Source organism: Lissotriton helveticus, chromosome 2_1 (genome assembly GCF_964261635.1).
Source record: "Lissotriton helveticus chromosome 2_1, aLisHel1.1, whole genome shotgun sequence".
Lineage (NCBI taxonomy): Eukaryota > Metazoa > Chordata > Amphibia > Caudata > Salamandridae > Lissotriton > Lissotriton helveticus.
This window is the reverse complement of record NC_136059.1, coordinates 871,365,580-871,390,129: the sequence shown is the minus strand read 5'-3', so window position 1 is coordinate 871,390,129 and position 24,550 is coordinate 871,365,580. Positions and strand designations below refer to the sequence as shown.

The window sequence follows — 24,550 nt, the reverse complement described above, 5'->3', positions numbered from 1 at the left end:
GCAGTGACCTGGCTCGTTGCTGCCCTATGTCCCGGGTTAAGTGCTGTTTGCTTGTTGGGAGCTGGCTTCCTCTCTCCAGATGTTTCTCTTGCTGCTGCGTCGAGAGCGCTGTACAAGTGCAGACTAGCACACATCTACAGTTCAAGCTTTCACAGGGGCAGCAGCAGGGTTTCTTGTAAGACAGCACCAGCAGTAACTTGTACACGGGATAGTACAACAGACTTATCTTCTGACACCCTACAGGGAAAAACCATGTGTAGTATTTACACCCTGCAGCGGCAGTGTTAGTAACACACATTGCTTACGATGGACAGGCAGGCACTTCTATAATTTGAGAGTACCAGCACTTTTCAGAAGAGGTGATGCACGTATATTACTAGTATAACGGCACTTTTTTGGTAGCATACGGGTGTTCTAGGATAGAGAGGGCCGGCAGTTTTACATTTTAATTTCAGTGATTGTGTGTTCACGTAGGCGAATAGGAGGCTCGCGTTTTCGGGGCTGTGTGGCGAATTTTAATGGTTGTAGCTTGTAATGAGCCAATTGTGAGTTCCAAAAAATTCAAGTGCCCCAAATTTGGTACCACATAGGGTATTCCGGACACCTCTGTGAAGCCATGCAGCAAGTACACCTTTGTTTTAGCAAAAATACTTGGAATGCATGAGCGCAGGCGTCCATATTGAATTCCTGCAGATTATTCCACCCCTCTACTTGTGCAGCCAAGGCAGTACCGGTTAGGACCAGTTGTGACTTTGGTTTACTGGGAACCGCATTGACCCCACCATGTTCTACCAGGCTCACCAGGTTCTGACAGCCACTCAGTGGCGATGTGCCTTTTTCTAAAACCATCTTTCTAGACCATTTTCGACGCTGCAGGCAATACAAACTTTGGTTAACGACTCTGGAGGCCATTCCCAGATGTTGGCGAAAAAACAGCTGATTGAAAGTGAGACCTGCTTTGTCTAACGTGATGTGTCTGTGTTATAAAGAGCAGAGCTGTGAGGCGGCACCAGTTTGTTGCGTGGTGCTTTGTGCTGGATAAGCTGTTCTTGAAAATCACTGTCCGTATAACTGAGGCACAAACTGTTCCATCAGTAATCTTGCATTAGAGATTGCTACAGAGTGCAGTCTACAGGGCGGGCCTCGCATGCTATTCTGTCCAGCCCCCTGGGGTGTCTACAAACAGCAGGTGTAAACTGTTGTCTACTGCTTGTGCAGTGCATGCATCACGAAACTGCATTGTGTTTTGATGTCCCCATGGTGGCCAGAGGTTTCTGGCAGAATCGCCATTGCTGCTCTTTTTAAGGAGTGGATCAGATTTAGCGTTGCAGAAACACACCCGATACCCTCAAAGCCCCCCCTTTGAGAAAAGCACATAAGCTCAGTTTCTGGAAGACTGCCTTGAAGCTCCTGTTGTAAGTGGCGGATATAAGTAGCCTCTTTGTTGACATCGACTGAGATTGTCCCAGAGTTGGTAGGGAAGTTCGGCTCAGCTGACACAAATCCAGGGGTCAGAAGGTCCAGGAGTGAGTCCAGAGAAGGCCTGGCATAGGACATTCTTGAGTTTCCTTTTGAGCTTAGAACAATCTTTTTTTGTTGTCTACAAATCCGGTTCAAACTGTTCCAAATGTTGTGGATCACATGTTCTCGGAGTTTTTCCATTGGCATCCGTTTTGTGGAAGGACATGGGAGTGATCTGTTGTCAGATGCTGATCTCGGGTTGCCAAAAAGGCTGTCATTTTGGAATAGTGACTGCTTGCCTTTGACACTGTACAGAGCTGTGCTGCCTTTTGGTTAGGTTCTCGCCATACAGAATCCACATATACACACACACACACACACACACACACACACACGTACACACACACGTACACACACACACACACACGTACACACACACACGTACACACGTACACACACACACGTACACACACACACACACACACACACACACGTACACACACACACACACGTACACACACACACACACACACACACACACACACACACACACACACACACACACACACATATATATATATGAACACAAAACTCCCTCCAAAGGAACGAGGCAGAGACCCAGGAGGATACAGTTGGAAGCAACTTTAATGAAAAAACTGGCGAATGCATTTCGGCAGACCACTGCCTTCCTCAGCGCCCAAAGCGTCCCAACTGTGCATTCACAGCATAGTGGTGAGTTCAACCCCCATGTACCTTGTTGGAGCAGGTACGCTCCTCCCCCTTTCAGCCAATTTCCACACCTGCGTTGAGTCCCGTTGTGTAGAGGGACTTCATTTCCCAGAATCCAACAGTGAGACCCTTGGGAATTGTGCGCGGGGCGAACAAGAAACAGTTTGTCAAGAGTCAGTGCGGGGGGTACAACGAACAATGTCCAACCACTGGAACAAAGGAAAAGGACTGTGCATTTGTAGATGGGGTTTTCTTCATTGCCTACCATACACATTTCTCATGCCTCATTTCCCCACCTACTTCCTGCGAGCATAATGCAGTGGTAGTCCCTAAGACAGGTAGCCAACCCTGTATATCAAGGTATTAAAGAGATTTGTTGGCTTTTATATGGGTCAGTACAATCAGTGTTGTCACAATATGCCGCAAAAACCCAAGCAGACGTCATCAAACAGCAATATTTTAGAACGTCTATTTGTGGTGATTGTCACTGATGCAGGAGAAGGTAAACAAAACTGTTTACTTTCTTCCCTTCACTGCACGTCCCCTTTGAAGGCCCCGTATGCTTGTCAAACTATATATGTGTGTATATTTTTTATTGTGGGGAAGGTGCAGCGTATCATTTAAAGACCGGTATAGATGCAGCTGGCAACGTCACACGCAGGGCGACAGAGTGTACAGCATCCTAGTGTTGCTCACCTGCTAGGATGGTAGCTGAACACATGGGGCCACCGTAGGTGGAGACGGTTGGTTTACCTCTCTGTTTCTATTGCCCTGGCCTTCAGGAGGAGAGGAGAGTAAGGCAAGAGGTTTCATAAGGGGTTGTCTCCCAGGGCCGGGCCTCCTTGGCGATTGGCATTAAGGCAGTGGATATTGATTGGACAGTTGCATCCAAAGTGTGTTGGGGTTGTTTTTTGGAGGTGAGCTAAGGCAAAGACGGGGTGCCACGGCTCTGCCAGGGGCAGGAGCCATGCATGCTTCCGGTCCACTGGTTAATGATACCATGATGGTGGAAGCTTCAGAGTGGAGCTTCAGAGTGGAGCTTCAGAGTGGAGCTTCAGAGTGGAGCTTCAGAGTGGAGCTTCAGAGTGGAGCTTCAGAGTGGAGCTTCAGAGTGGAGCTTCAGAGTGGAGCTTCAGAGTGGAGCTTCAGAGTGGAGCTTCAGAGTGGAGCTTCAGAGTGGAGCTTCAGAGTGCATATTCAGAGTGGAGCTTCAGAGTGCAGAGTGGAGCTTCAGAGTGCAGAGTGGAGCTTCAGAGTGCAGAGTGGAGCTTCAGAGTGCAGATTCAGAGTGCAGAGTGGAGCTTCAGAGTGGAGCTTCAGAGTGGAGCTTCAGAGTGGAGCTTCAGAGTGGAGCTTCAGAGTGGAGCTTCAGAGTGGAGCTTCAGAGTGCAGAGTGGAGCTTCAGAGTGCAGAGTGGAGCTTCAGAGTGCAGAGTGGAGCTTCAGAGTGGAGCTTCAGAGTGTCAAGAGCAATGCCAATAGCTCGAACTTTAACAAAGGCAAAACCATTGCATTGTAAATGCTTGTTGGTACAGGGGGCTGGTTTTGCAGCAGTGCTGCAATATCGCCCCCCTGTACCAAAAGCAGCAGCAGAGTTCCCAACACCCCCCCTGTAGCCGTTCAGACTTAATTGCCAGGGCTGGTTTGCGTTCACAGTCCGGCCCTGTAAAGGACAGACATTAGTTCTCAATTAAAAAGAACAGTCATGCAGCTTCTGTAGTCTAATTGGTATACTATCCCCGAAAACCTAAAGGGAACACAAATGTGAGAAACTAATCATCCTTCACTTGCCATGGCCCTGATGTAGAGCCCACCACAGCAATGGCTGTCATTCAAAACCAAATGAAAAGTAATGGCTGAGGGGAGCTGAACCTAGGCCCACTCTCTTTCAGTACTTCCTCTTTCTGTACTCTTTTGAAGAATTGATGCCATGAGTTCTCCCAGCCCACTAAAGCTATTTGTGTCAAACCAAACCACATAAGCAAACTTAGCAACAGCAAACTTAAACCTCAAGTGACCGTGCAAAGGGTGCCGTGTTTTATGCTTATTGTGTAGGCTGCAGTAAACCTCCTTGACTACCTAGCCGCTACCAGCCCATGTCCCTGAGGTATAAGCAGTAATTTTCACAGGACCTCCGACACATTTACCTAAATAGTTGATTTGCAACAACTACTCACAAATACTCAGAAGTGCACTTAAGCTTAGTGGCTTGTTTAACTATTCACCAATATTAATTTCAATTTGGTGTTTACATATCAGAATGCCGATACAAAATTAGATTGCTTCATTTGCAATCTGAAGGGTAGTATTTGATAGAAAAGTAATTAGCTTCTTGTTGAATCCTAAAATGTAACATTACAATTCCCATGTAACTTATCTGTGGAGTGCTCCCATTCTCTGGGAATGGTCTGGTCATCCGCTTCAAGACTGTAGTCCAAGGACCTCTGGAGTGCCACAAAGTCTCACTGCGCAGTCTTCAATATGTTTCACTTCTGAATATGAAGAGCACATTTGCTAAAAATATATTATTAGGTCAATGCACTTCTTTTGAAAGATGCCGGTTTCCACAGTCCAGTATTAATAATCAGTATGTGTGAATGAATTCATGTATTGTTTTTGTTTTGTACCAACAAATTAACACTAATTGGTTATTTAGGCACTTTGCATCTAAACAAGCGATACATACTAATAGATAGCTGGGATAGGTGAAGATGAGGTGTTAGGGTAAAATAATAGAAAAATATTCTTCTTTCAGGTATAGCTCAAACAGATGAGATAAGAGAAGGTTTTGTCCTTAGATGCTCTGGAAAGAGATCCAGATAGAAGCTGTCACTCCTGAAAAAATTAATGTTGAGCTTGATATTCTAAGGACAGAGAGAAAGAGAGAGACTGTGAATCTTAATTCAAAAACAGAGTTATGTGGTTATTTCGTCTCATGCTGATCAGGCTGACGGCATGTTTTTCACACTTACTGCACATTTTTTGGGTCTTACCAATGAGGTCCAGGTGCTTTACCACTGTATAAATCAGTGAAATAGGGTGCATGGGACTAGTAGTGGTAAGACTGACTGAAAGCAACATAAAGAGGAGGAAGCTGTGTTAACTACATTGACAGAATGTTTAAAGAATCGTTCGCTTTAAATGCAGCTCTTGTGTTGTGGACCTCCTTGGTGGGGTTTGACAGAGGGAAATTCTTACAGCGGTAGATCGTAAGACTGATGAGGTTGGAGAGGCACGTCTATCTCGGATCACAGATCATCCGTTGTGCCGAAATGCCCTCTGATTATATGTAAGGAAGTCTTGGATTTGCTGATGACCCCTGAGTTCTTTAAACCTACATGGTGGATTTGGATTTTTGAATTACTTGTGGTCCCCAAGTTGCAGTACTTGATGGTTCTTGCATGCTACGATTTGTAGACTTGAGGAGGCTGGACCAATCAATGACGAACATGTTTGTGAGAAGATATAACACTTGGAACAGGATTAACTAATTGATTGCCGTGATTTGTGCCAGTTTTTGTTGACTTCTTACACTTGTTTGGAAACTTGTAAACAGAGCATTTTGGAACTTCTTGACAACTCAACTGCCTGTTGCTATTCTGTAGTTGCGTACCTATGCTCCAGAACATTTGCTTAACACCCTTGATAGTTGTAGCTGCCAGTCGACCCTTCCGTTACCCACTAGAGGTGTGTTCTGCATAAACATGATACTGCCTGCTACATCTTTTCACTTTTAGTCCTTCTTTAGTGTCAAAATGGCATAACGTCAGAATTGGAAGTGACTGTATCCTGTTTTGGTTAATAGTTTTCTATGAGACGGCTCCATTTATTCATTTTGTTTAAGCATAACAATGCAGTATAAATGTAACGGGTTGCACACAAAATGATGCAGTTTTCAACTTTATGCAGCATGTCTTGGCAGTATCTCTGTTTACAGTTTTGTCCACTATCTGTCCCAGAGGATTTGTTTGTATTCTATGTTGTATTTATTTAGTTTGCTACTGTAAATATGAGAACTTCACTGAAAGGTCCCAAGTCCATAAATCCTGGAGTTCAGTGACCCCTGTTCTCTATTTGCAATGCTCCTCCATGTTTACATGAGACCGTGCCATTGGACAAAATTCAGTCATCTGTGATCTGCCTTCTGTGATCCATGCACGAGGGTCTACAATAGTGCCTTTGTTAAAAGGTCCAAGGATGCAAATGTTGTACAGACAACAGAGTTCTTTGATCCTAAAGTTGTTGGGGCGACCCATTGATGTCAAAGAGAGGAGAAGATATGGTCAGTCTTCTAGATTGCCAACGTTGGTGCTGGAAACCAGGGTTCAAGTCACGGGTCGCATCCACATCCTGTGATTCTGGGCAAATCACTTAATCTCCCCGTGACTGAATGTGTAACGTGACCGGTGCTCATGTAAAGCGGTCCAATACCATCGGGTCGAGTGTGCTATATAAAATCTGCATTAAAAAAAAATAAAGATTAGGCTGCATGCTCCCTACTGACCATAATCTTATGTGTTTGACAGAGATAGAAATTATCACCCCATCACACAAAATGTCCAGTTGACATTAATATTTTTAAAAACAAAAAAAGGAATAACTCTTTGGTAAGCTTTCTAGCATGCATTATATGCAGTAAAAGTGGAAGTCATACATCTCTATGCCGTACTGTTACAGATTCAGTAAGGGACATTTCTTCTTTGCTTTGTCCCTGTTCGTGGTTAATGGCACTAGTTTATGGTTCATTCTACTGTTTATTTAATTGAAACAAACATCTGTTATAGGATATAATTTGGCACTGTTTTCCTGTGAGACTCTATCACCCAGAAACATGTGGATCTGTCCAGGATGCTGAAAGTTTTCAATATGGGACTCTCTGGAGGTGCCTAGTCATACAAAAGTTCACTGCCACGGGGAAAAATAATTTGATGTTACAATTCGGCTCTGTTCCATTTTCGTCTCTTTGTCATTTTTTGTTTTTAATGTTTGTCTTGATAGAACTTTCATTTTTTCTTGGACAAAGACAAATATAAATTGATATAAAAGCTGCATGAAAGTCCCCACTTCTACCGGTAACCCTAGTATTTATGGTCTCCTACACTCTTGATAACAAAGGCCTCCTTGCTCCTCACAGTTGGAGTCCGAGGTCATCCAGGGCTACTGGGACCAATAGCTCTGAATTTGTTTGTCATCGTCAAAACGTTTGAAGTGCCCTGCGGTGTCCAGCAATGTCCTCCTGTTAAAGTCATGATGACCCAAAAACTAAAAATAGCTGCCGATTTGGAGTTACTGGCTACAGCTGAAAAAATCTAGTAGCATTAAGAGGATGCTAAATCTGGGATCTTTGTAGGTTCAGCGCCATAAGCATTAGCACCACATGTCCATTACTCTTGAGTCTTTAGTCATGCCCTCCAGAAGTCTGCCTAACCTAAACCAAGATTTGTAAATATTACCCAGATAAGACAACAGTGATATATTGACCTCCCCTTTACATCCACGATCTCAGAATCCACCCAATAGGAACAAACTGCTGGACCGCTGCACAGTCTGGCCTGCCACGATGGTTGCGAGGTGTGGAAGGGGACACTTTTCCAGCACCACTGAGCGGTGGTGCAACCCACACTAGACACCTTGCAAAATGAGGGTACTGGAATTTACGCTACGGTTAGGGGCACTAACTGTTTTAGGGCTTCTTCTACAAGCCTACTCTGGTTTGCAACCACATGCTATCCAAGCTGAGTCTGTCTATGTGATCTGCTCATGTGCACAGGTCTTTGGTGGGCAGCTTTTCTGTGTCTCTATTGAGCTTGTGGCTGGAAGACTGTAGCTTGATCAGGGTAGCTGTGACTGAAGGGGGGTTCTGCAGACAGTCCAGCGAACAATACAGAGGGTTTCTGCACACAACTCTTCAGGGTCAGTGCCAGCCTCTGGCATACATGAAGCTTACTTTCCAGGACCACGTTGCTTGTCCCTCCTGGCTCACTGGATCCAGTATTTGTCAAGAAGGCAAGTGATCTGGTCGAGGGTCCAGCTCCAGTCGGGTTGTATACATTGCTTGACTTTTCATGTCCCGGGCTATCAAATGAGCCTCTTGTTGCGCCTACTTTTAAGGCTGCGCAAGAAAAACTCGTTTTGGACTGGGGCTGGTTGCATGATCCAGCTCCGTGACAAAACATGAGGAAAAAAGCTCATGTGAAGTTTCTCCCTCCCCTGATCCGGCATCTATATCTGATAACGTGCGCAGACATCCCATCTTGCAGCAGATTCCCTGCACAGCATGCTCCTTGCTGCTACCACCGGGGGACCCCTGTCGTTGGCATAATGGGGGTGCACTGTGTAGCAGTTGGAGGCCCTCACCCACCCCAGAGAACACTCTTCATCGAAGCGGCCTGTCCCGCCACGGATCGAGGGGCGCAGAGGTGCCCCACACCCAGGAGTCTAAGCACACAGCCCCCGCTTCCGGGACTGGAGGCGTAAGGACAGCTGAGCCCAGCCTTCTTTCAGCCCTTCAAACCCTGTATGCCCCCTCTCCAACAACTTCTGTTGTAGTCAAACAAAGTGCTGCTGCAGCCAGGCAGGAGCGAGGAACCAGTGAACTTTTCCCAGGTATGGAGGCGAGGGAGCCATGACCGGCTGATTGTCTTCGAAGTTACTCCAGTGGATCCGAGCCTACACGGCTCCTCTCCCTTCCTGACTTTGATCTCTGAACTATGTACCGCCCGGACTTCTCCTGGCACTCTAACTCATATTCACTGGGTCACTCTCATGGACTTCTTTAAGTTTTTTCTTTTGCCCTGCCCGCCATTTTGCTGCTGTTCATCGGCAGCTTTTCTCTGGACCCTGACCCGCCATCTTGTCCATTCACTCGTCCTTTCCCCTTTTCCCTCGTTTCCCCCTTGACGATCCTTCAATGTTTCTTCCTTTTTCTGATTTGCCTTTTCTCCATACCCTTGTATCCCTCCCACCCTCCCTTGGTGTTGTGACTGCGTCCCACCTCCGACCCCACTTAATAGAAATCTGCTCTCCTGGTTTTTTGGGTCTTGACCTTGGAAAATCAACTATTTGTATATATATGAATATAGAGAACTCTAATCACTAGTATATGCAGTAGACCTTTGTACTCTCTACCATTCCTATGTGACTCTTAGAGTATATCCATTCGTATCCCTTCCCTATGTATATAGAGATAACTCTAATCACTAGTATATGCAGTAGACCTTTGTACTCTACCATTCCTATGTGACTCTTAGAGTATATCCATTTGTATCCCTTCCTTGAATAACTCTTCCTTGTGTGACTTTATAACTTGTACATTTGCAATTTGTTTCTGTTTGTATCTTTTATGTAACGCATGTAATCCTAAGTCCTTATGTATCGCAACTGTTTTTTATGTAAAGCGCTCTGACACCTTCGGGTAATGTTCGCGCTATATAAAATCGCATTAAATAAAAAAAAAATATATAAAAAATCTATTCACGCACAGTTTAGACACGTTTGATTGTTTGACATGATGTGTGTGTGTTTTAGACAGGAAGAAGACAAGGGCTGCAAAAGCACACATTCCCACAAAGCATTCTGCATTCAGGAGGACATCCTAGGTTACGTTGGCTGACTATAATTTACAAGGGCGTCTGTAGATCTCCCCCTAGAATATTGTATTGTAACTTTTATATAGTTGCACTGAGTAGCTTGTGAGCTACTGGTAGCTCTCCAGGTTATCGCTAACAGCTCTCCTCTGTCCAGCCCAGCCTATTAAATTGGAAACTTTTGCTTGGCTGAAAAAATATATGTATAGCAAAATTGTGGATTCAAGACGAAAATGTGTACATTTTACGAACTCATAAGCTGATGTTTGGAGAAAAGTATTTAAATTACCAAAACATAGATTTAAAGCTTACCGAAAGTATTACCTTGGTGCCAAGGGCATTCAAGTTTTATCTATTGGGTATTTTCTATGTAAATGCATTCTAAACGGAGAAAACCTTTTTTACATTACTGCTGGATACCTTGCCGGATGCACAGAGCTGATCATGTCTAGTAATCTCTAATACTGTGGCTACTAATGTAATCGTGCCTGGTGTGGTCACTATAACAACACTAATATCATTATTAGTTCAGGATGATTTTCTTTGATCATAAGTAGCTCTTATTACAGAAAAGATTTGAGATCCCTGATTATAGAGCTTAAGACCCCAGTCTGTATACAGCAAACTGGCTATGTCCCAAAAAACATATGAATCGCTTCCTCCATCCAGAAGCCGCTTCATAGGGGTGCTGAAGGGAGAGCCCACTGGAGGATGTGTATGAGAACTAATTTGGGGTCACTTAGAAATTAGTCTCTGAGGAGCTTTGCATTTCTGTGTATGCTACAGGTCACCAACCTTTCTGTTGACTTGACAGATCATAACATGTACTCATTTGACTAAATATTCATTATAATGCATGCTGCCCTGGCACCCTAAAATGAAATAATTTTGGGGTAGCAGGGCAGCCAATGAAGAATAATGAATAACTCTCAGGGCTTTAAGTGGGCCGAGTCCTGCCGGTGCTCAGCACAACAGTTCTAAAAAGAAGGTGCTGACATAGGTACCTTTCGGGCTCTCCATTTTCATCCTCGCCCTCAGGATAAAAAAAATCATAACTCTGCAGCAGTACCACAATTCACTGCTTTGATTTAACTTCAAAGAGACTAGTTATATTTCTTTCACTGTCTCATCATTTCAGAATTGAGCATTTTCAATATTCTAAACAACGAAGCCATAGTTCTAGATTATTTGTCTTCTGCAACTAACAACCATTGACAAAGCCAATAGGCCTGGCTTGTAGGAGGTGTAATGATACTTGTTGTATTATATATCTAGATGCAATGATATAAGCATCAAATTACCAGTCGGGTGGCACACTGTGCTAAGCACAGATTTGTTGTTTACGTGTTTTAACCCCTTCGGAGTTTCCATTGGTTTCAATGGAAATTACATAGACCCCATGAACATGCCTTAGCATCCAAGTGGTTAAGCTACGCCCTAATTACATCGACCACACCTCTTTGAGACTTCTCAATTTTTTAATCCCACTTAAAGCCCTGGTCCCCCTCTTTTAGTAAGTTCTGAAAAGCACCTTTAATCTTTGTGGTTATCGAGCACTACCGCCATTTTCTAGTTTAACTGAACTGTGGCGTTGCAACCAGTCTGCAGAAAGAAAACTATGACAGAAGGGTTCCGGAGAAGCGTGCTACATGCTGAAAAACGCTTCGACGCCTGGCCAGGGTATAGTAAGCGTTATATAAATTCAATTTATTAATTACAATTGCTATATAAACGAGGCATTACTTTTGTATTGCAGAAGACGAAAGCGGCTACACCAAAACTGTGACACATTAAATGAAAGCATGCAACACTGTGCAAGTTATTATGGCCCACATGCATCAAGCATTTTTGCAGTCGCAGACGGTGCGATTCCTTAAAATCGGCCGTTTGCGAATGCAAAAGTGCTTGTTGGGATGCATCATGCCATTTTAGAAGTCGCATCTTTTTTACGATTTCTAAAATTGCATTAGCATTTAAGAAATCGCAATTGTGCGATTTCTTAAATGCTATGCATCATTATAGAAAAATATGCTTTTTTAAAAATTGGAAGTGCAAATTACCACGAAGTTCAACTTCGTGGTAAATTGCGAAATTGATTAAATATGCACAAAAATGCATTTTTTAAACTGTAAAGTTACACACACACATGTCCTTAGGACATGTGTGTATGTAACTTATGCTGAAAAGTACATTTCAGGGGTGCATGGGGGGGTCCTTTGGACCCCCCCCTGCACCCATGAAATTTTCTAAGTGCCACTCGCAATTTCCATTGACTCCTATGGGCCTTTTGGCCCATAGGAATCAATGGAAATTGCGAAAATTAAGTTAAGAAATCGGTATTTCTTTGGGATTCGGTAAAAAATGCGATTTTTACCGAATCCCACAAGAATACCGAAAATATTGATGCATATCATTTTGCATTTCTTAATTTGCGATTCCTTATTTTACGCAAATTAAGAAATGCAAAAAGACACAATGATGCATGTGGGCCTAAGAGTTTTAGGGACTTCAGTGTTCCCAATTGCGTGTGCTCTGCAGTTACCCCGCCCTCGCCCAGCCCTACTGTGGGTATATACAGGTGTTCTGGCGGCGTAGGAGGTGGGTGACGGCTCCCCCTGCACAGCTCTTGCTCAGGGCACGGACACAGGCCGCGCTCTTGACGCTCGCCGAGAGAAGAGGCTGCTGGACTCCAGACTGTCTGAAGCTTAACTCATGAACACTCGCAGCACGCGCCCCCCTCCACCCAGGGTGATGACAAACAGGCAGTCACCGTGAGGAGACAGCTGCTAATGACGATTGATGAGCGCGATGTACCGTAAAGCACGCAGTGTGCTGTGGCTCGGCGGAGTCACGCGGCAGCTGCGCTCAGACACTGGGCGGAAGCAGCCTCTGGACGGGCTGGAAATACCGCCGGACCCGAGCTGATGGGGGCTTGTTTTGTTTCGTGCATATCACCCCCGCCCCAGTCCCGGCATTAATACAGACTCCTGGCACTTGGCAGCTCAGCACCCAAACAAGGCCTGGTAGCGGCAAAGGCACCGGCGCACCATTGCTTATAGGATTTCTTGTGGCGAGGAGCTTTCTCACGGTCTGGGCTTTGACTTGAGCAGTTTCTGGTGGCGAGCAGCATCTCTGTCGTCAAAAGTCATAGGTCACTCACTGGTAGCCGGGTGGATTAATTTAGTGCAACCTATGCTGCCACAAGTGAAACATGTCACTTTTCACTGTGATTGTATGCAAAGGCGTCTTTCCCCTTTCCTCGCACAGATGCGCCGGCATTGCGGAGTTTTTTTCACCATGTCCGAGCTGACTATTGTGTGGGGTAATTTTTTAGCGTCCAGTAGGTAGCAGAGCTCATAGGTTGCACGAGTACGCTTCTGAAACTCCTGAGATTGTTTTTACGAGGTGGTCAAGCCTCAAGTGACTGTCTACAGACATATAATAATACAGTCATTTTATGTGGCACAACACGCAATGGCATTTCTAACCATAGTAAATAAGTTGTTGCCTGTACCCAATTTATGTTATTAAAATTACTGACCTTTGGAGGACAGAAGTCTCAGCGGACCTTGCCAAGATTCAGGCTCGTGACCTCCGGCACACCACAGTTGCTCCATCTTACACTCTACTTCAAACATAGCAGAGCGGTCTCCTGGAAACTACTTAAATCGGTCCGGTGTCTGCATTTAGAGCAATGATGGTTAACATTTCACTGTATAATATTATTTTTCTCCAGCTGATTACTTATTGGTACTCACCCATAACGTCTTTTTGTTATGACCGGTTGCACACATTGTGTTCAAGGCAATACTTATAGGGTCCCAAAAGCAAGACCTATTGGCTATGCCAATGCTTGTTGGAGAAGCGTCTCTAGTCTGTCAAGCCTTCGGGTAATTTCCATCTCTTTTTGTTTGTGCCATTGATCATTTATCTGCCAGTTCCATTTCTGGATATCCGTGATCAAGTATTCTAGCATAGGTCAACACAGCTGTTGACAAATTATTGTTATTGTCGTGTTGGTGAACAGCAGCCCCAGTGCTGCAAATTTATATTTCATCATGGCCCCTTTTGGTGGTAGAATCAGCTCGAGGTAATTAGCTTCCACCGCTGCCCCTTAGCTATTCACTTTGTAACTCCAGAAAGCTTGACATTTTCTGCACTGCCACGTCATGGTTATAAAGTAAGATCCTTCGCTGCTTGTAGGGCTTTTGGCAATCAGTTCAGGGCATATTCTGCTAAGCACTGAAGGGTATAAGTAGTTACTGTTCAGAAATAGAATGACACCAAAGTAAGTCTTGCAATACCCTTTTCTACCCAGGGTCAGTCTCCTGCTCTCTCCAGAACTGTCAGCATTCATCATCACCTGATTTACTCCTATACGTGGAAGCTGTGGTCCGTCACACCAGAGCACTGTGTACAGTGCAGAGGTTAGTCAGCCCCCTCCAGTGAGAGCAAGTACCTGTGTCAGCCAAGTCATCTCCTCAGTGGCGTAATACAAAAGGATGGGGGCCCATCAGAATGTGGTGAGGGGCCCTTTAATCTCCCATATCACACAGATATTAATAGACTCTGGGCTGAATGAGGGTCCTGAAGGGTGGGGTACCCCTTGTGCAGCAAGGGGATGCATTAAGCCCCTGCGTCTCCTCTGGTTCCTACACAAATTATGTCTACTGTATTCAGTCCATCTTGGTGAGTCTAGCTTATAGATTCCAGTTTTTCATTTTTTGCACTGTTTACATTTTGTTTATTTCTGCATGTGTTATACCATTGTCTACAGCTCCATAATTTTGTGCTGTCAGTGCCTGTGCATTCTCAGTTGTGTTGTGCATTGCACTACTAGTTAAGAAGACAGTGACTGCAATTGCATCTCAATACTGCATAGGACTGAGCAAAGCACACTAAGTTGAATTATAACCATCTCAATTAGTGGGATAATTTGAGGGTCGACTATGATTTTTAATTTACTACATACGCGGTGGTTGGTGACCGTCCTGTTTTCAACGGAGACTGCCGCTCCACAAGCTGACCCCCGCCCTGCCTGCCTGGTGACACAGTAACGCTTGTCCATCTCAGCGCGATCTGCTGCATAGCGTCCACGTCTGCTTCTGCCATTTGTAGCATCGCATCCACCTCGTAGCGCTTAACTGCTAATTTGCATATTGCTGCATATTGCTCTGTTTTAAAGTGCGCACCTACATCGTATTGCCTGTGTTGCTTATTAGCTTGCCTACAGTTCGTATCTGCATCGTAGCGCTTAATTGTGTGCACTGGCATTTACTTCGCGTCGACGCTGACTGTGCCCCCAATCCTGCTCCGCTTTGGCTGGCAGACATTTTGTTGATTGTTTGTTGTTGACTGACCGGATATCCTCACAGATCCCGCCTCCCAGCTGCCCCTCCCTCGCCCCTCCCCCACCACTATCCATTTATGACAGATGCTATTGCGTGCAGCGTTCACGCGCAGCGGTCGCGCACCATGCGCGCCGAAGGTGCGCCAAAGGTAAGCCCGTCTACGCCCGTCCGTGCCTGGACCGCGCCCAGCGCCAGACCCCCTGGTCCCCGCCACTCCAAACACCCTAGAGTCACATATGATGCCGCTACTCTCCTCGCCCTCAACGCCGGACGCACTCCACTATGCTGCAAAGCCACTCCTGGACGTACCCACGGCCCATTCACCTGCCTCTCCTGCAAGTTCAACTGCTTCAGAACCCTCACTAAACCCACGTCCTCCAAACACAACTCCGACTCTAACAGCCTACATTGCATCCTGCTCAACACCCGCTCGGTCCACAGACACGCAACAGAACTCTGGGACCTAATTGACACTGCGTCACCTGACATCGCCTTCCTTACTGAAACATGGATGAACACATCATCTGCTCCCGACATCGCCATAGCCATACCTGACGCTTACAAAATTATCCGAAAAGACCGCACCAATCAAACAGGAGGAGGCATCGCCATCATCCACAGAAACACCATCAAAATCACAACCAGCTCCGTCGTCAATCTTGCAACCGCCGAACATCTCCACTTCCAGTTCCACACCGACCCCAGGACCACACTCAGAGGCACCCTCATTTACAGACCTCCCGGCACCCGCACTCAATTCAGCGATGACATCACGGACTTCGTCAGCCCACACACCCTCGCCTCCGAGAACTACATTCTTATAGGAGACCTCAACTACCACCTTGAAAACAAACACGACAACAACATCACCACCCTTCTGGACAACCTGGCCAATCTCGGACTCAAACAAATTGTCGACACCCCCACTCACACAGCCGGACACACGCTCGACCCTATCTTCACCTCCAGCAAGCACATCTCCTTCGACCGCACTACAGCTCTCCACTGGACGGATCACAGTTGTGTTCACTTCAGCTACAAAACCACCCTGACCCACAACCGTCCACAACCTATTCCTCGGAGAAACTGGAACAAAATCACCACCGACCACCTCCTCACATCACTCAGCCAAAACTCTCCCACCCTCTCTATGGACCAAGACCAAGCGGCCACCAACCTCAGGCATTGGATTACCCTCAGTGCGGACGAATTAGCACCCCTGAAAAAGCACCAGATGAAATCAGCCAGCAAAAAGGCTCCCTGGTTCAATGACGAACTTAAAAAGTCCAAGAAGCTATGCCGCACCATACAGAAGAATTGGAGAAAAAACCCAACCTCAGTCAACATGGCCTCCCTCAAGACAGCCACCCGCAAACACCACCAACTAATTCTATCCGCCAAGAAATCAGCATTCAAGGATCGTCTTGACAACAACACTCATAACAGCAAGGAACTCTTCAATATCGTCAAAGAATTCACCAACCCCTCCGCAGCAACTAACGACATCACCCCCTCCCAAGACCTCTGCAATGCGCTATCCTCCTTCTTCTACAACAAAATTGCCGACATCCACAACAGCTTCAAGAATTCTCCCAGCGATCAACCCGCCCCACCCCCTTCAGATCCTACTCCTCCAACTAACAACCTCAGCGCCTGGAACCCAATCACCACCGAAGACACCATTCTCCTCATGAACTCAATCCATTCCGGCTCGCCTTCTGACCCCTGTCCCCACCACATCTTCAACAAAGCTGACTCCATCATCGCACCCCAACTCCGCGATGTCATCAACTGCTCTTTCAACTCTGCCACCTTTCCAGAAAGCTGGAAACACGCCAAACTCAGCGCCCTTCTGAAGAAACTCACAGCGGACCCCTCAGAAATGAAAAACTACCGACCCATATCCCTCCTCCCTTTCCCGGCCAAAGTCATCGAGAAAGCCGTCAACAGCCAGCTCGCCGCCTTCCTTGAATCCAACAACTCCCTTGATCCATCCCAATCCGGGTTTCGAGCCAAACACAGCACCGAAACCGCCCTCATTGCAGCGACCGACGGCATCCGAGCACTCCTGGACACCGGAGAAACAGCGGCCCTCATCCTACTCGACCTTTCCGCCGCTTTCGACACCGTCTGCCACAGCACCCTTATACATCGACTCAGCAACATCGGCATACAAGGAAAAGCCTTGGACTGGATCATCTCATTCCTCGCTGGGAGAACTCAAAGAGTACGACTTCCCCCATTCTACTCAGAGGCCACCGAGGTCATCTGCGGCGTACCTCAAGGATCCTCACTCAGTCCCACCCTCTTCAACGTCTACATGAGTCCTCTCGCCTCCATCGCGCGTCAACACAACCTCAACATCATCTCTTACGCCGACGACACCCAGCTAATCCTTTCCCTCACCAAAGACCCTAACACCGCCAAAACCAATCTTCACGAAGGCATGAAAGAAGTAGCCGAATGGATGAAACAGAGCCGCCTAAAACTCGCCTCAGACAAAACGGAGGTGCTCATCCTAGGATCATTCCCCTCTGCTTGGGACGACTCTTGGTGGCCTTCAGCTCTGGGCACAGCACCTACACCCACAGACCATGCACGTAACCTTGGCTTCATCCTAGACTCTTCTCTCTCGATGTCCAGACAAGTCAACGCCGTCTCGTCCTCCTGCTTCAACGTACTTCGCATCCTCAAAAAGATCTTCCGCTGGATCCCCCTCGAGACAAGAAAGACTGTCACCCACGCACTGGTCACGAGTCGACTGGATTATGGTAACACACTTTACGCCGGAATCGCAACAAAATTACAGAAAAAACTCCAGCGCATCCAAAACGCGTCAGCGAGACTCATATTAGACATCCCGCGCCAAGACCACATCACCGGACATCTAAAAGACCTCCACTGGCTTCCCGTCAACAAAAGAATTACTTTCCGCCTTCTCACCCACGCACACAAGGCCCTCTACAATCTAGGACCCGAATGCCTCAACACTCGACTGTCCTTCTACAAACCCACCCGCCAACTAAGATCGTCCAATCAAGCCCTCGCCGCAGTCCCGCGCATCCGGAAATCCACCATGGGTGGCAGATCCTTCTCCTTCCTGGCTGCCAAGACCTGGAACTCACTCCCCACCCACCTCCGCCTTAATGAGAACCACATCTCCTTCAGAAAAGAACTGAAAACATGGCTATTCGACAAATAATTGAACCCCTTCCCCCAGCGCCTTGAGACCCTCTGGGTGAGTAGTGCGCTATACAAATGCATGAACTTGAACTTGATCTGCCTTTCTAAGCTTGCATGCAACAAAACTTGTTTTTGTACAATGATGAGAGAGCAGACTTTAGTGTGAAACATAACTGCTTTAATTATATAGTAATGTTGCACGTTACTGCATAGTAAAATTCAAGGTAGTTTTAACCATGAGAGGGGTTGTTCTCTGAAAATGTCTGGTCTCGTTAGCAGAGTCATTGCGCAAAACATTTGTCGAGTGAGGGATAATTGTGGTTGACTAACAATTTAGTTCACAGCAAAGCTATCTGTGCCCATCTTGTATCACAGGATGCACACATCATGTCTGACCGCTCCACCTGCTCAGTACAGCTCATGGGACGACCCCCTCTATGCGATGACTGCAAATGAGCACCCATGAGCACTAAAGTCTCATTAGGCCCAATGCATCCTGGGCTGGAGGGAGGAGGGACAAGATCAAAGCAAACAGCCCAATACCATTATCATGTAGGGTGATAGTTTTACAAATGGTGACTTGATGAAGGCATTACATAATGGCTAACTTAAATCTCTTTAAGTCTTGAATTCCAACGTTATGTATTGCTCCCTCGTTACAATGTTTCCTCTTTTCTCTCTTTCTTTCTTCCTCTCTCCCTGTTTTTACAGGATCACATTTCCATTAATCTGTGTCAAATATGCTTACAAGTTCATCACAGTAGCTGAAGTAGACACCCTGGTTCCACTCTCGGCATCTGTGTGCTTCTTTGTAATGTGGAACTTTTAATTCGAAGTCTCACTAATTGTTGACACTCTGCAAGTGCAGCTTCTCCTAAAATATGAATTGGTAAATCAATAAGGTCTGTGTTCATCAATGGTCTTTGATGAAACGTACATTAGTCAACATAGTCAAATTGTATTAATGTTTAGACTCTTTAAAACATAAATACATAAAAGCAGTTCAAAATGATGTATTAAAAGTTGACCCCCTCCCGGTCCCCCATCCCCCAGTCCTTCCAGTACAGACTCTATCTACTTGGCACACCCCAGTACCCAGGCATTTGAGTGCAGAATATGAATACGAATCCCTTGTTCCTTAGCCCCCTAGACTCTAGAATATCCACTACATTTCTTAGCTCAAGGATCCCTACATTACGAACCCAAGATTATTAAAAAAAAAATTGCCAAGGCACACTAAACATCTAAATATTCCACGTTCAACAAAAGTGCAAGTGCATTGTTGCGATGTTTTATATAATATTTTATTAAAAGTGGTTATAGAATCAAGCAACAAATCCTATAAAAATGACGACAATCAATTAAAAGATGAACATTGAAATTTTGAAACCTAAATCCACATATGCAGATATTCTCTGCATCCAGAAAGGTGTTACATTTCTCAGCCCTTAGATACTGTACATTTAGAGCGACCCAGAATTTTAATAATAAAAATTGTAGATGGGCATCTGGAAATGCTGATATGTACGGGAACACCGTCAGATTTTCCCAGGATTCCAGCATATACTTTGCTGAGGGTTTGTTCCCTACATACTCAATGTCAGCCAATCTTGTCTCCCTTCTTTCTTGACTCCCTACACTATTCAGTGTAGATTTGATCTTTTAGCAGTTGTTGCTCAGTGTTAGGAATGGGGTCTCCAGCTGGCAGTTTTTTGCACCCTGTTCAAATAGGGACCCCCAGTCTAGTCAGGGTAAGGGAGTCACACAGCTAAGATAATTCCTTCTCACCCCTTTGGTAGCTTGGCACGAGCAGTTCCCAAAGGGACATTACACTTAAAAGATATTTCAAGGCAATCTCCATGTTACCCGATAGGAGAGATAGTTCATTTAATAGTGAAAAACGAAATTAGCAGTATTGCACTATTAGGACATGTAAAACACACCAGTAAATGTCCTACCTTTTCAATACACTGCGCCCTGCCCATGGGGCTTTCTTTGGCCTACCTTAAGGGTGACTTACATGTAATAAAATCAAAGGTTTGGGCCTTGAAAGTGGGTAACTTGCCAGGTCGAAATGTCAGTTTAAAACTGCACAAACAGTCCCTGCAGTGGCAGGCAGAAGACATGTTTGCATGGCTACTCTTATTGGCGGCACAATCAGTGCTGCAGACCCACCAGAAGCATTTGATTTACAGGCCCAGGAAATGCCTGGTGCAATTTACTAGGGACTTACTAGTAAATCATGTATGCCAATTATGGATAAACCAATCACCAATACAATTTACACAGAGCGCATATGCACTTTAGCACTGGTCAGCAGTGGTCAAGTGCCCAGAGTCCTAGTACTAACTATAACGAAATGCAGTACACAGTAAAAAAACAGGCGGTCAGAAGCAAAAAGACAGGGGAAATCACATCAAAGAGCCAGGTCTAATACTCAGGCATTTTTTATGGCACTAATTTTAAACCTTCCTCTACATCAAATCTGCTTTCTTCCTCCTTTATGACGGAGAGGTGGCTTTAGTGGTTTACAAATTTATCACAGTAACATCCACATCTCTGTCCAAATTAACTCATAAAGGGATGTTAGTTGTGAATTGCTAAATGTATCCTTTATTTACCCTCTAGATCATACATGTTTATTTCCCCTTTCCCCCTGACTTAGTTTGGTTTAGCTTTAATCACATTGGTTTCTTTAATTGAATTTTAAAATAATTGTTTTAGATGCTTTAAGTAATCCCTTTCCTACTAAGGCCATTCTGATCCTTTGTATGTTCCCCATTAGATGCATGCCCAATTAAACACATGAGAAAGATTGCTCATGAAATTGCTTCCCCATCAAACTACCTTAACCGGTCACAAGCTGCTTGTATTGTTGCGGTTAGTTCCAATTGATTCATAGCCTCACCCCTACTTAACAACGTGTCCTGTATCTCATTGTTTCATCTAACTATAGGACTATTTCTTTGTTTCCTATTCCCACTAAGCTGTTAGCTAAAGTAGTGATACAGGAAATCTCTCACTTGAAAATATCATATGTAGTCCCCAGTTTTCCATCAGAAAATCTTCTTCCACACATTACCAAGTCTGTCTTGGTTGTGGTCCTGGGTGACCTTCAAGATGTGTTGGTCACTGGTGATGTTGCTGTTTGATTCTGTTAGACCTGTTGGTGGCTTTCAATATAATATACCCTCCTTTTTTCATTACTGTACCCAGTTTTTTTGGAATTTAGGGCACTTTTGTCCCAATGTAATCTTTTCTGAAAGAGTCAAGGCTCTCTAACTCTCTTTTTATCTCTTCCTATTTAAATCTCCAATGTGGTGTTGCTCAGAGGTTTCAATAGGCCACAAAGAACAAACCTGGTTTTGCCATCATTCATAAGATCATCCCTCATTCTTGTCCTTTAAACACCCGAACCCCTTACAGCCACACTGACCCTTAGCGCCACCTCCACTGCTGCTTTTCATCTCCTGCCCATCCATATCCATAAATACTTAATTGCGGACTACTCTGATTTCAATTCCTCAAACACTCATTCTAATAACGTCTGCCTTGGTGATTTTAATCTCATAGGAGATAGCACTACAAAAGACAGGAGCGGCCCATATGCTGGAGGAGGGGACTGGCGGGCAGGAGGCAAGGGGGGGGGCACTAGGCATCGTAGGGGGATAACAAAATAAAAATAAACTTAACCTGCAGCCATCCCCATCGCGCTCTTCTATTCCTCTGCACCTCCGCAGCAAGGCACAGGCTCCCAGAATGCCCTGCGACCAGTCCTGAAGCTGCTCTCGGCAATGACAGCAGCTTCAGGATTGGCCTGAGTGCCCTCGATTTGCACTCCAGGACAGACTGTGAGTCTGTGCCTGCTCTGTCCAACCCAGAGCTTTCACTGCATATGATGGTTTGGCCGGCCTTAGACTGCCGGCCAAACAATTATGCGCAGTGATGGGAGTGCACTACCACTCCCCTCTGTGCCTGTCACTACCAGGCCCGCCCCCAAGACTCGGTAGGAAAGGAAAAATAAAAATGAGTGTTGTTTAATTTTTCCTTTCCTGCCGTTTTTGGGGGCGGGGGGCGACACTCCTCTGCCATAGTGGAGGAGCCGCTGCTACTGAAGGAATGAGGAATTCCTTCCTCAGCATCAATGTCTCAGTCAAATATATGTCTTATATCAGTTACAACTCATTCCTTTGGCAACAATCTTTACCTCAGTATATCTGCCTGCCCAACCTGTCAATACCTACTCCCCCTAGACTCAGTTGTTTAGCCACTTCGCAATTCCTATTCATGTTGTAGTCTTAAACCCTCAGACAATAGGCAGCCTTAACAATGCGTAAAAACAGCTATGCCGTTTAAAAATGTCTCATTAGACACATCCACCCAGTTCTCTCACTCCCTCTTGTAATCCCTCTGATTTGGGCCTACGTCTGTTCAGACTCAACAATACCCTCCTGATCTGTATAGACGCAGTTGCTCCATTGCACTAAAAGGTCCAACCTAAGATTGTTCCCTAGATCTGAAAGCCAGCAAAGTGAGAATCCACAATGTGGAAAAGACTTGTACAAGTCTACTACTGCCAATTTATATCTACCATTTAGTAACCACCATAAGGATAGAAACACAATGTAAGGCACTGTTCAAAGCAATTAAACACTGCTCCCACCACCTATCTTTTCCTGATGCCATACTAATATTGCTTGCTTGACATTAATGAATGTTTTAGAAAGAATGCCACATATTCACTCAACATTTTCCGGTCCACAAAACTGCAAGAAGTAATGTACCCCGATAGATCTCATCTTGGCATACCTTCAGATCCTTGTCAGTAAAATCCTTGAGTACCACCGTAAAATCTCCGAAACCTCCCATGATGATGATTTCCTTCCGTCATCTATCATTAAATGTCTACATACGGACAACTTTACTAATAACACCGTGGACATCAATATCAAAATAATCTTCCCTTCATCCCAGAAGCTTCGTCATACCTGCCCTGTCTTTCAAAATGCCTTGACTCGGATGAACTATCTGTAATTACCACCTAGACACACTCCTTTCCTATCAAGCAAATTGGTGAAAAAGTCAGAACTTAATGAGGTTCAAAAACACATTTATCTCCACAACCTGCTCGGGCCCTACCTATCTGTGTTTTGCTGCCACTGCAGTAATGATCTGCCATGTCTCTAGGTAATGCCTCATCTGTTTGTGCATTTTGATGCCATCAACCACCTGGTATTACTTGAAACTTTGCCTGCACAGACATCATCAACAGTCTTAAAGAGGCTGAAAACAAGCTGTTAAAATGGCATCCTCCAGATCCCCACCAATTCCTATTCGCCTGCATGGTTCCCCATGGATCTGTTATTGCTCCCAGGATGTGTAACCTGTACATAGAGATGGTGGGATTACTACTTAGAAAACTAAGCTGTAATTTTACGTTAATTAATTGATGATACCTCACTATGCACTAAAGTGTTGTGCGCAATGACATCTTTAAAATCAGATCTTGCTTGGATGTCATTCAAATCATCTGGATGTCCTCTGTGTGTCTGACACACAAACCGACAAAGACTGAGTTTATCCTCATTAATGGAGAGGCTCTACAATATGCAATCGGATAGCTTTCCCCCTGGACTCTCATTCTCTGCTACTTCGGAGGTATCCTTATTGGCTATCCCAAGCCTTGCGGAGCCATTTCTAGATGAAAGTGAAAGCAGCATAGTCCCAGCTTACATTTTTGTGCAAAATAAAGTACTTCTTCTATTAAGGCTGCTTACCTCGAACTGGGTTATCTGTTGGATCGGCATGAATATTCTTAGTCCCAAATACAATTGGCTCAGTTGAAGGTTACCTTCTTGCCTTCAGACTAGAACAGTGTCAAGGGGTTGGGAGTAGGAGTACTGGATGTAGGGGACTTCTTTCAGCGTTGCTTCTAAGATCTTTATCCGACTTATTTTATTCAGGTTTTCTTTTTTCAGTCCATTATTTCTGAATCCTAGTACCTACAGAAAATTAACAATCTAAGCTATTTTCTAATCACAAAGGGCCCTATTGCAAATGTGCTGCACCTGTTTAACCATAATGGGTATAGCAATTCACCCTCTCACATTACGGGTCTGTAATTTCACCTTTTCATAAGTCTTGATTCTTTCCAACAAAGCGCAGTTCACACTTTACTGTATCATCTTTGTCTTTCTTTAAGCACTGATAAACCACAGCTATAATTTCTTTCGTTTGTCCA

At 45.1% G+C, this 24,550-nt stretch overlaps 1 protein-coding gene and 1 long non-coding RNA gene across 4 annotated transcripts in view; one reads left to right on the top strand and one right to left on the bottom strand.

Moving 5' to 3' along the window:
- The window catches only part of LOC144818301 (uncharacterized), a 225,752-nt gene that overhangs the window by 47,805 nt on the left and 153,397 nt on the right, over nt 1-24,550 (bottom strand). For 2 of the 3 annotated variants that reach the window (XR_013607087.1, XR_013607085.1), the window contains exon 2: nt 19,058-19,183. The exons of the other annotated variant lie outside the window; for it this stretch is intronic. This is a non-coding gene — a long non-coding RNA (uncharacterized LOC144818301). The remainder of the gene's footprint in view (nt 1-19,057; nt 19,184-24,550) is intronic. 3 annotated transcript variants of the gene reach the window in all.
- MARCHF3 (membrane associated ring-CH-type finger 3) overlaps nt 1-24,550 on the top strand; it is a 325,525-nt gene that overhangs the window by 250,784 nt on the left and 50,191 nt on the right. The gene's annotated exons all lie outside the window — the stretch shown is intronic.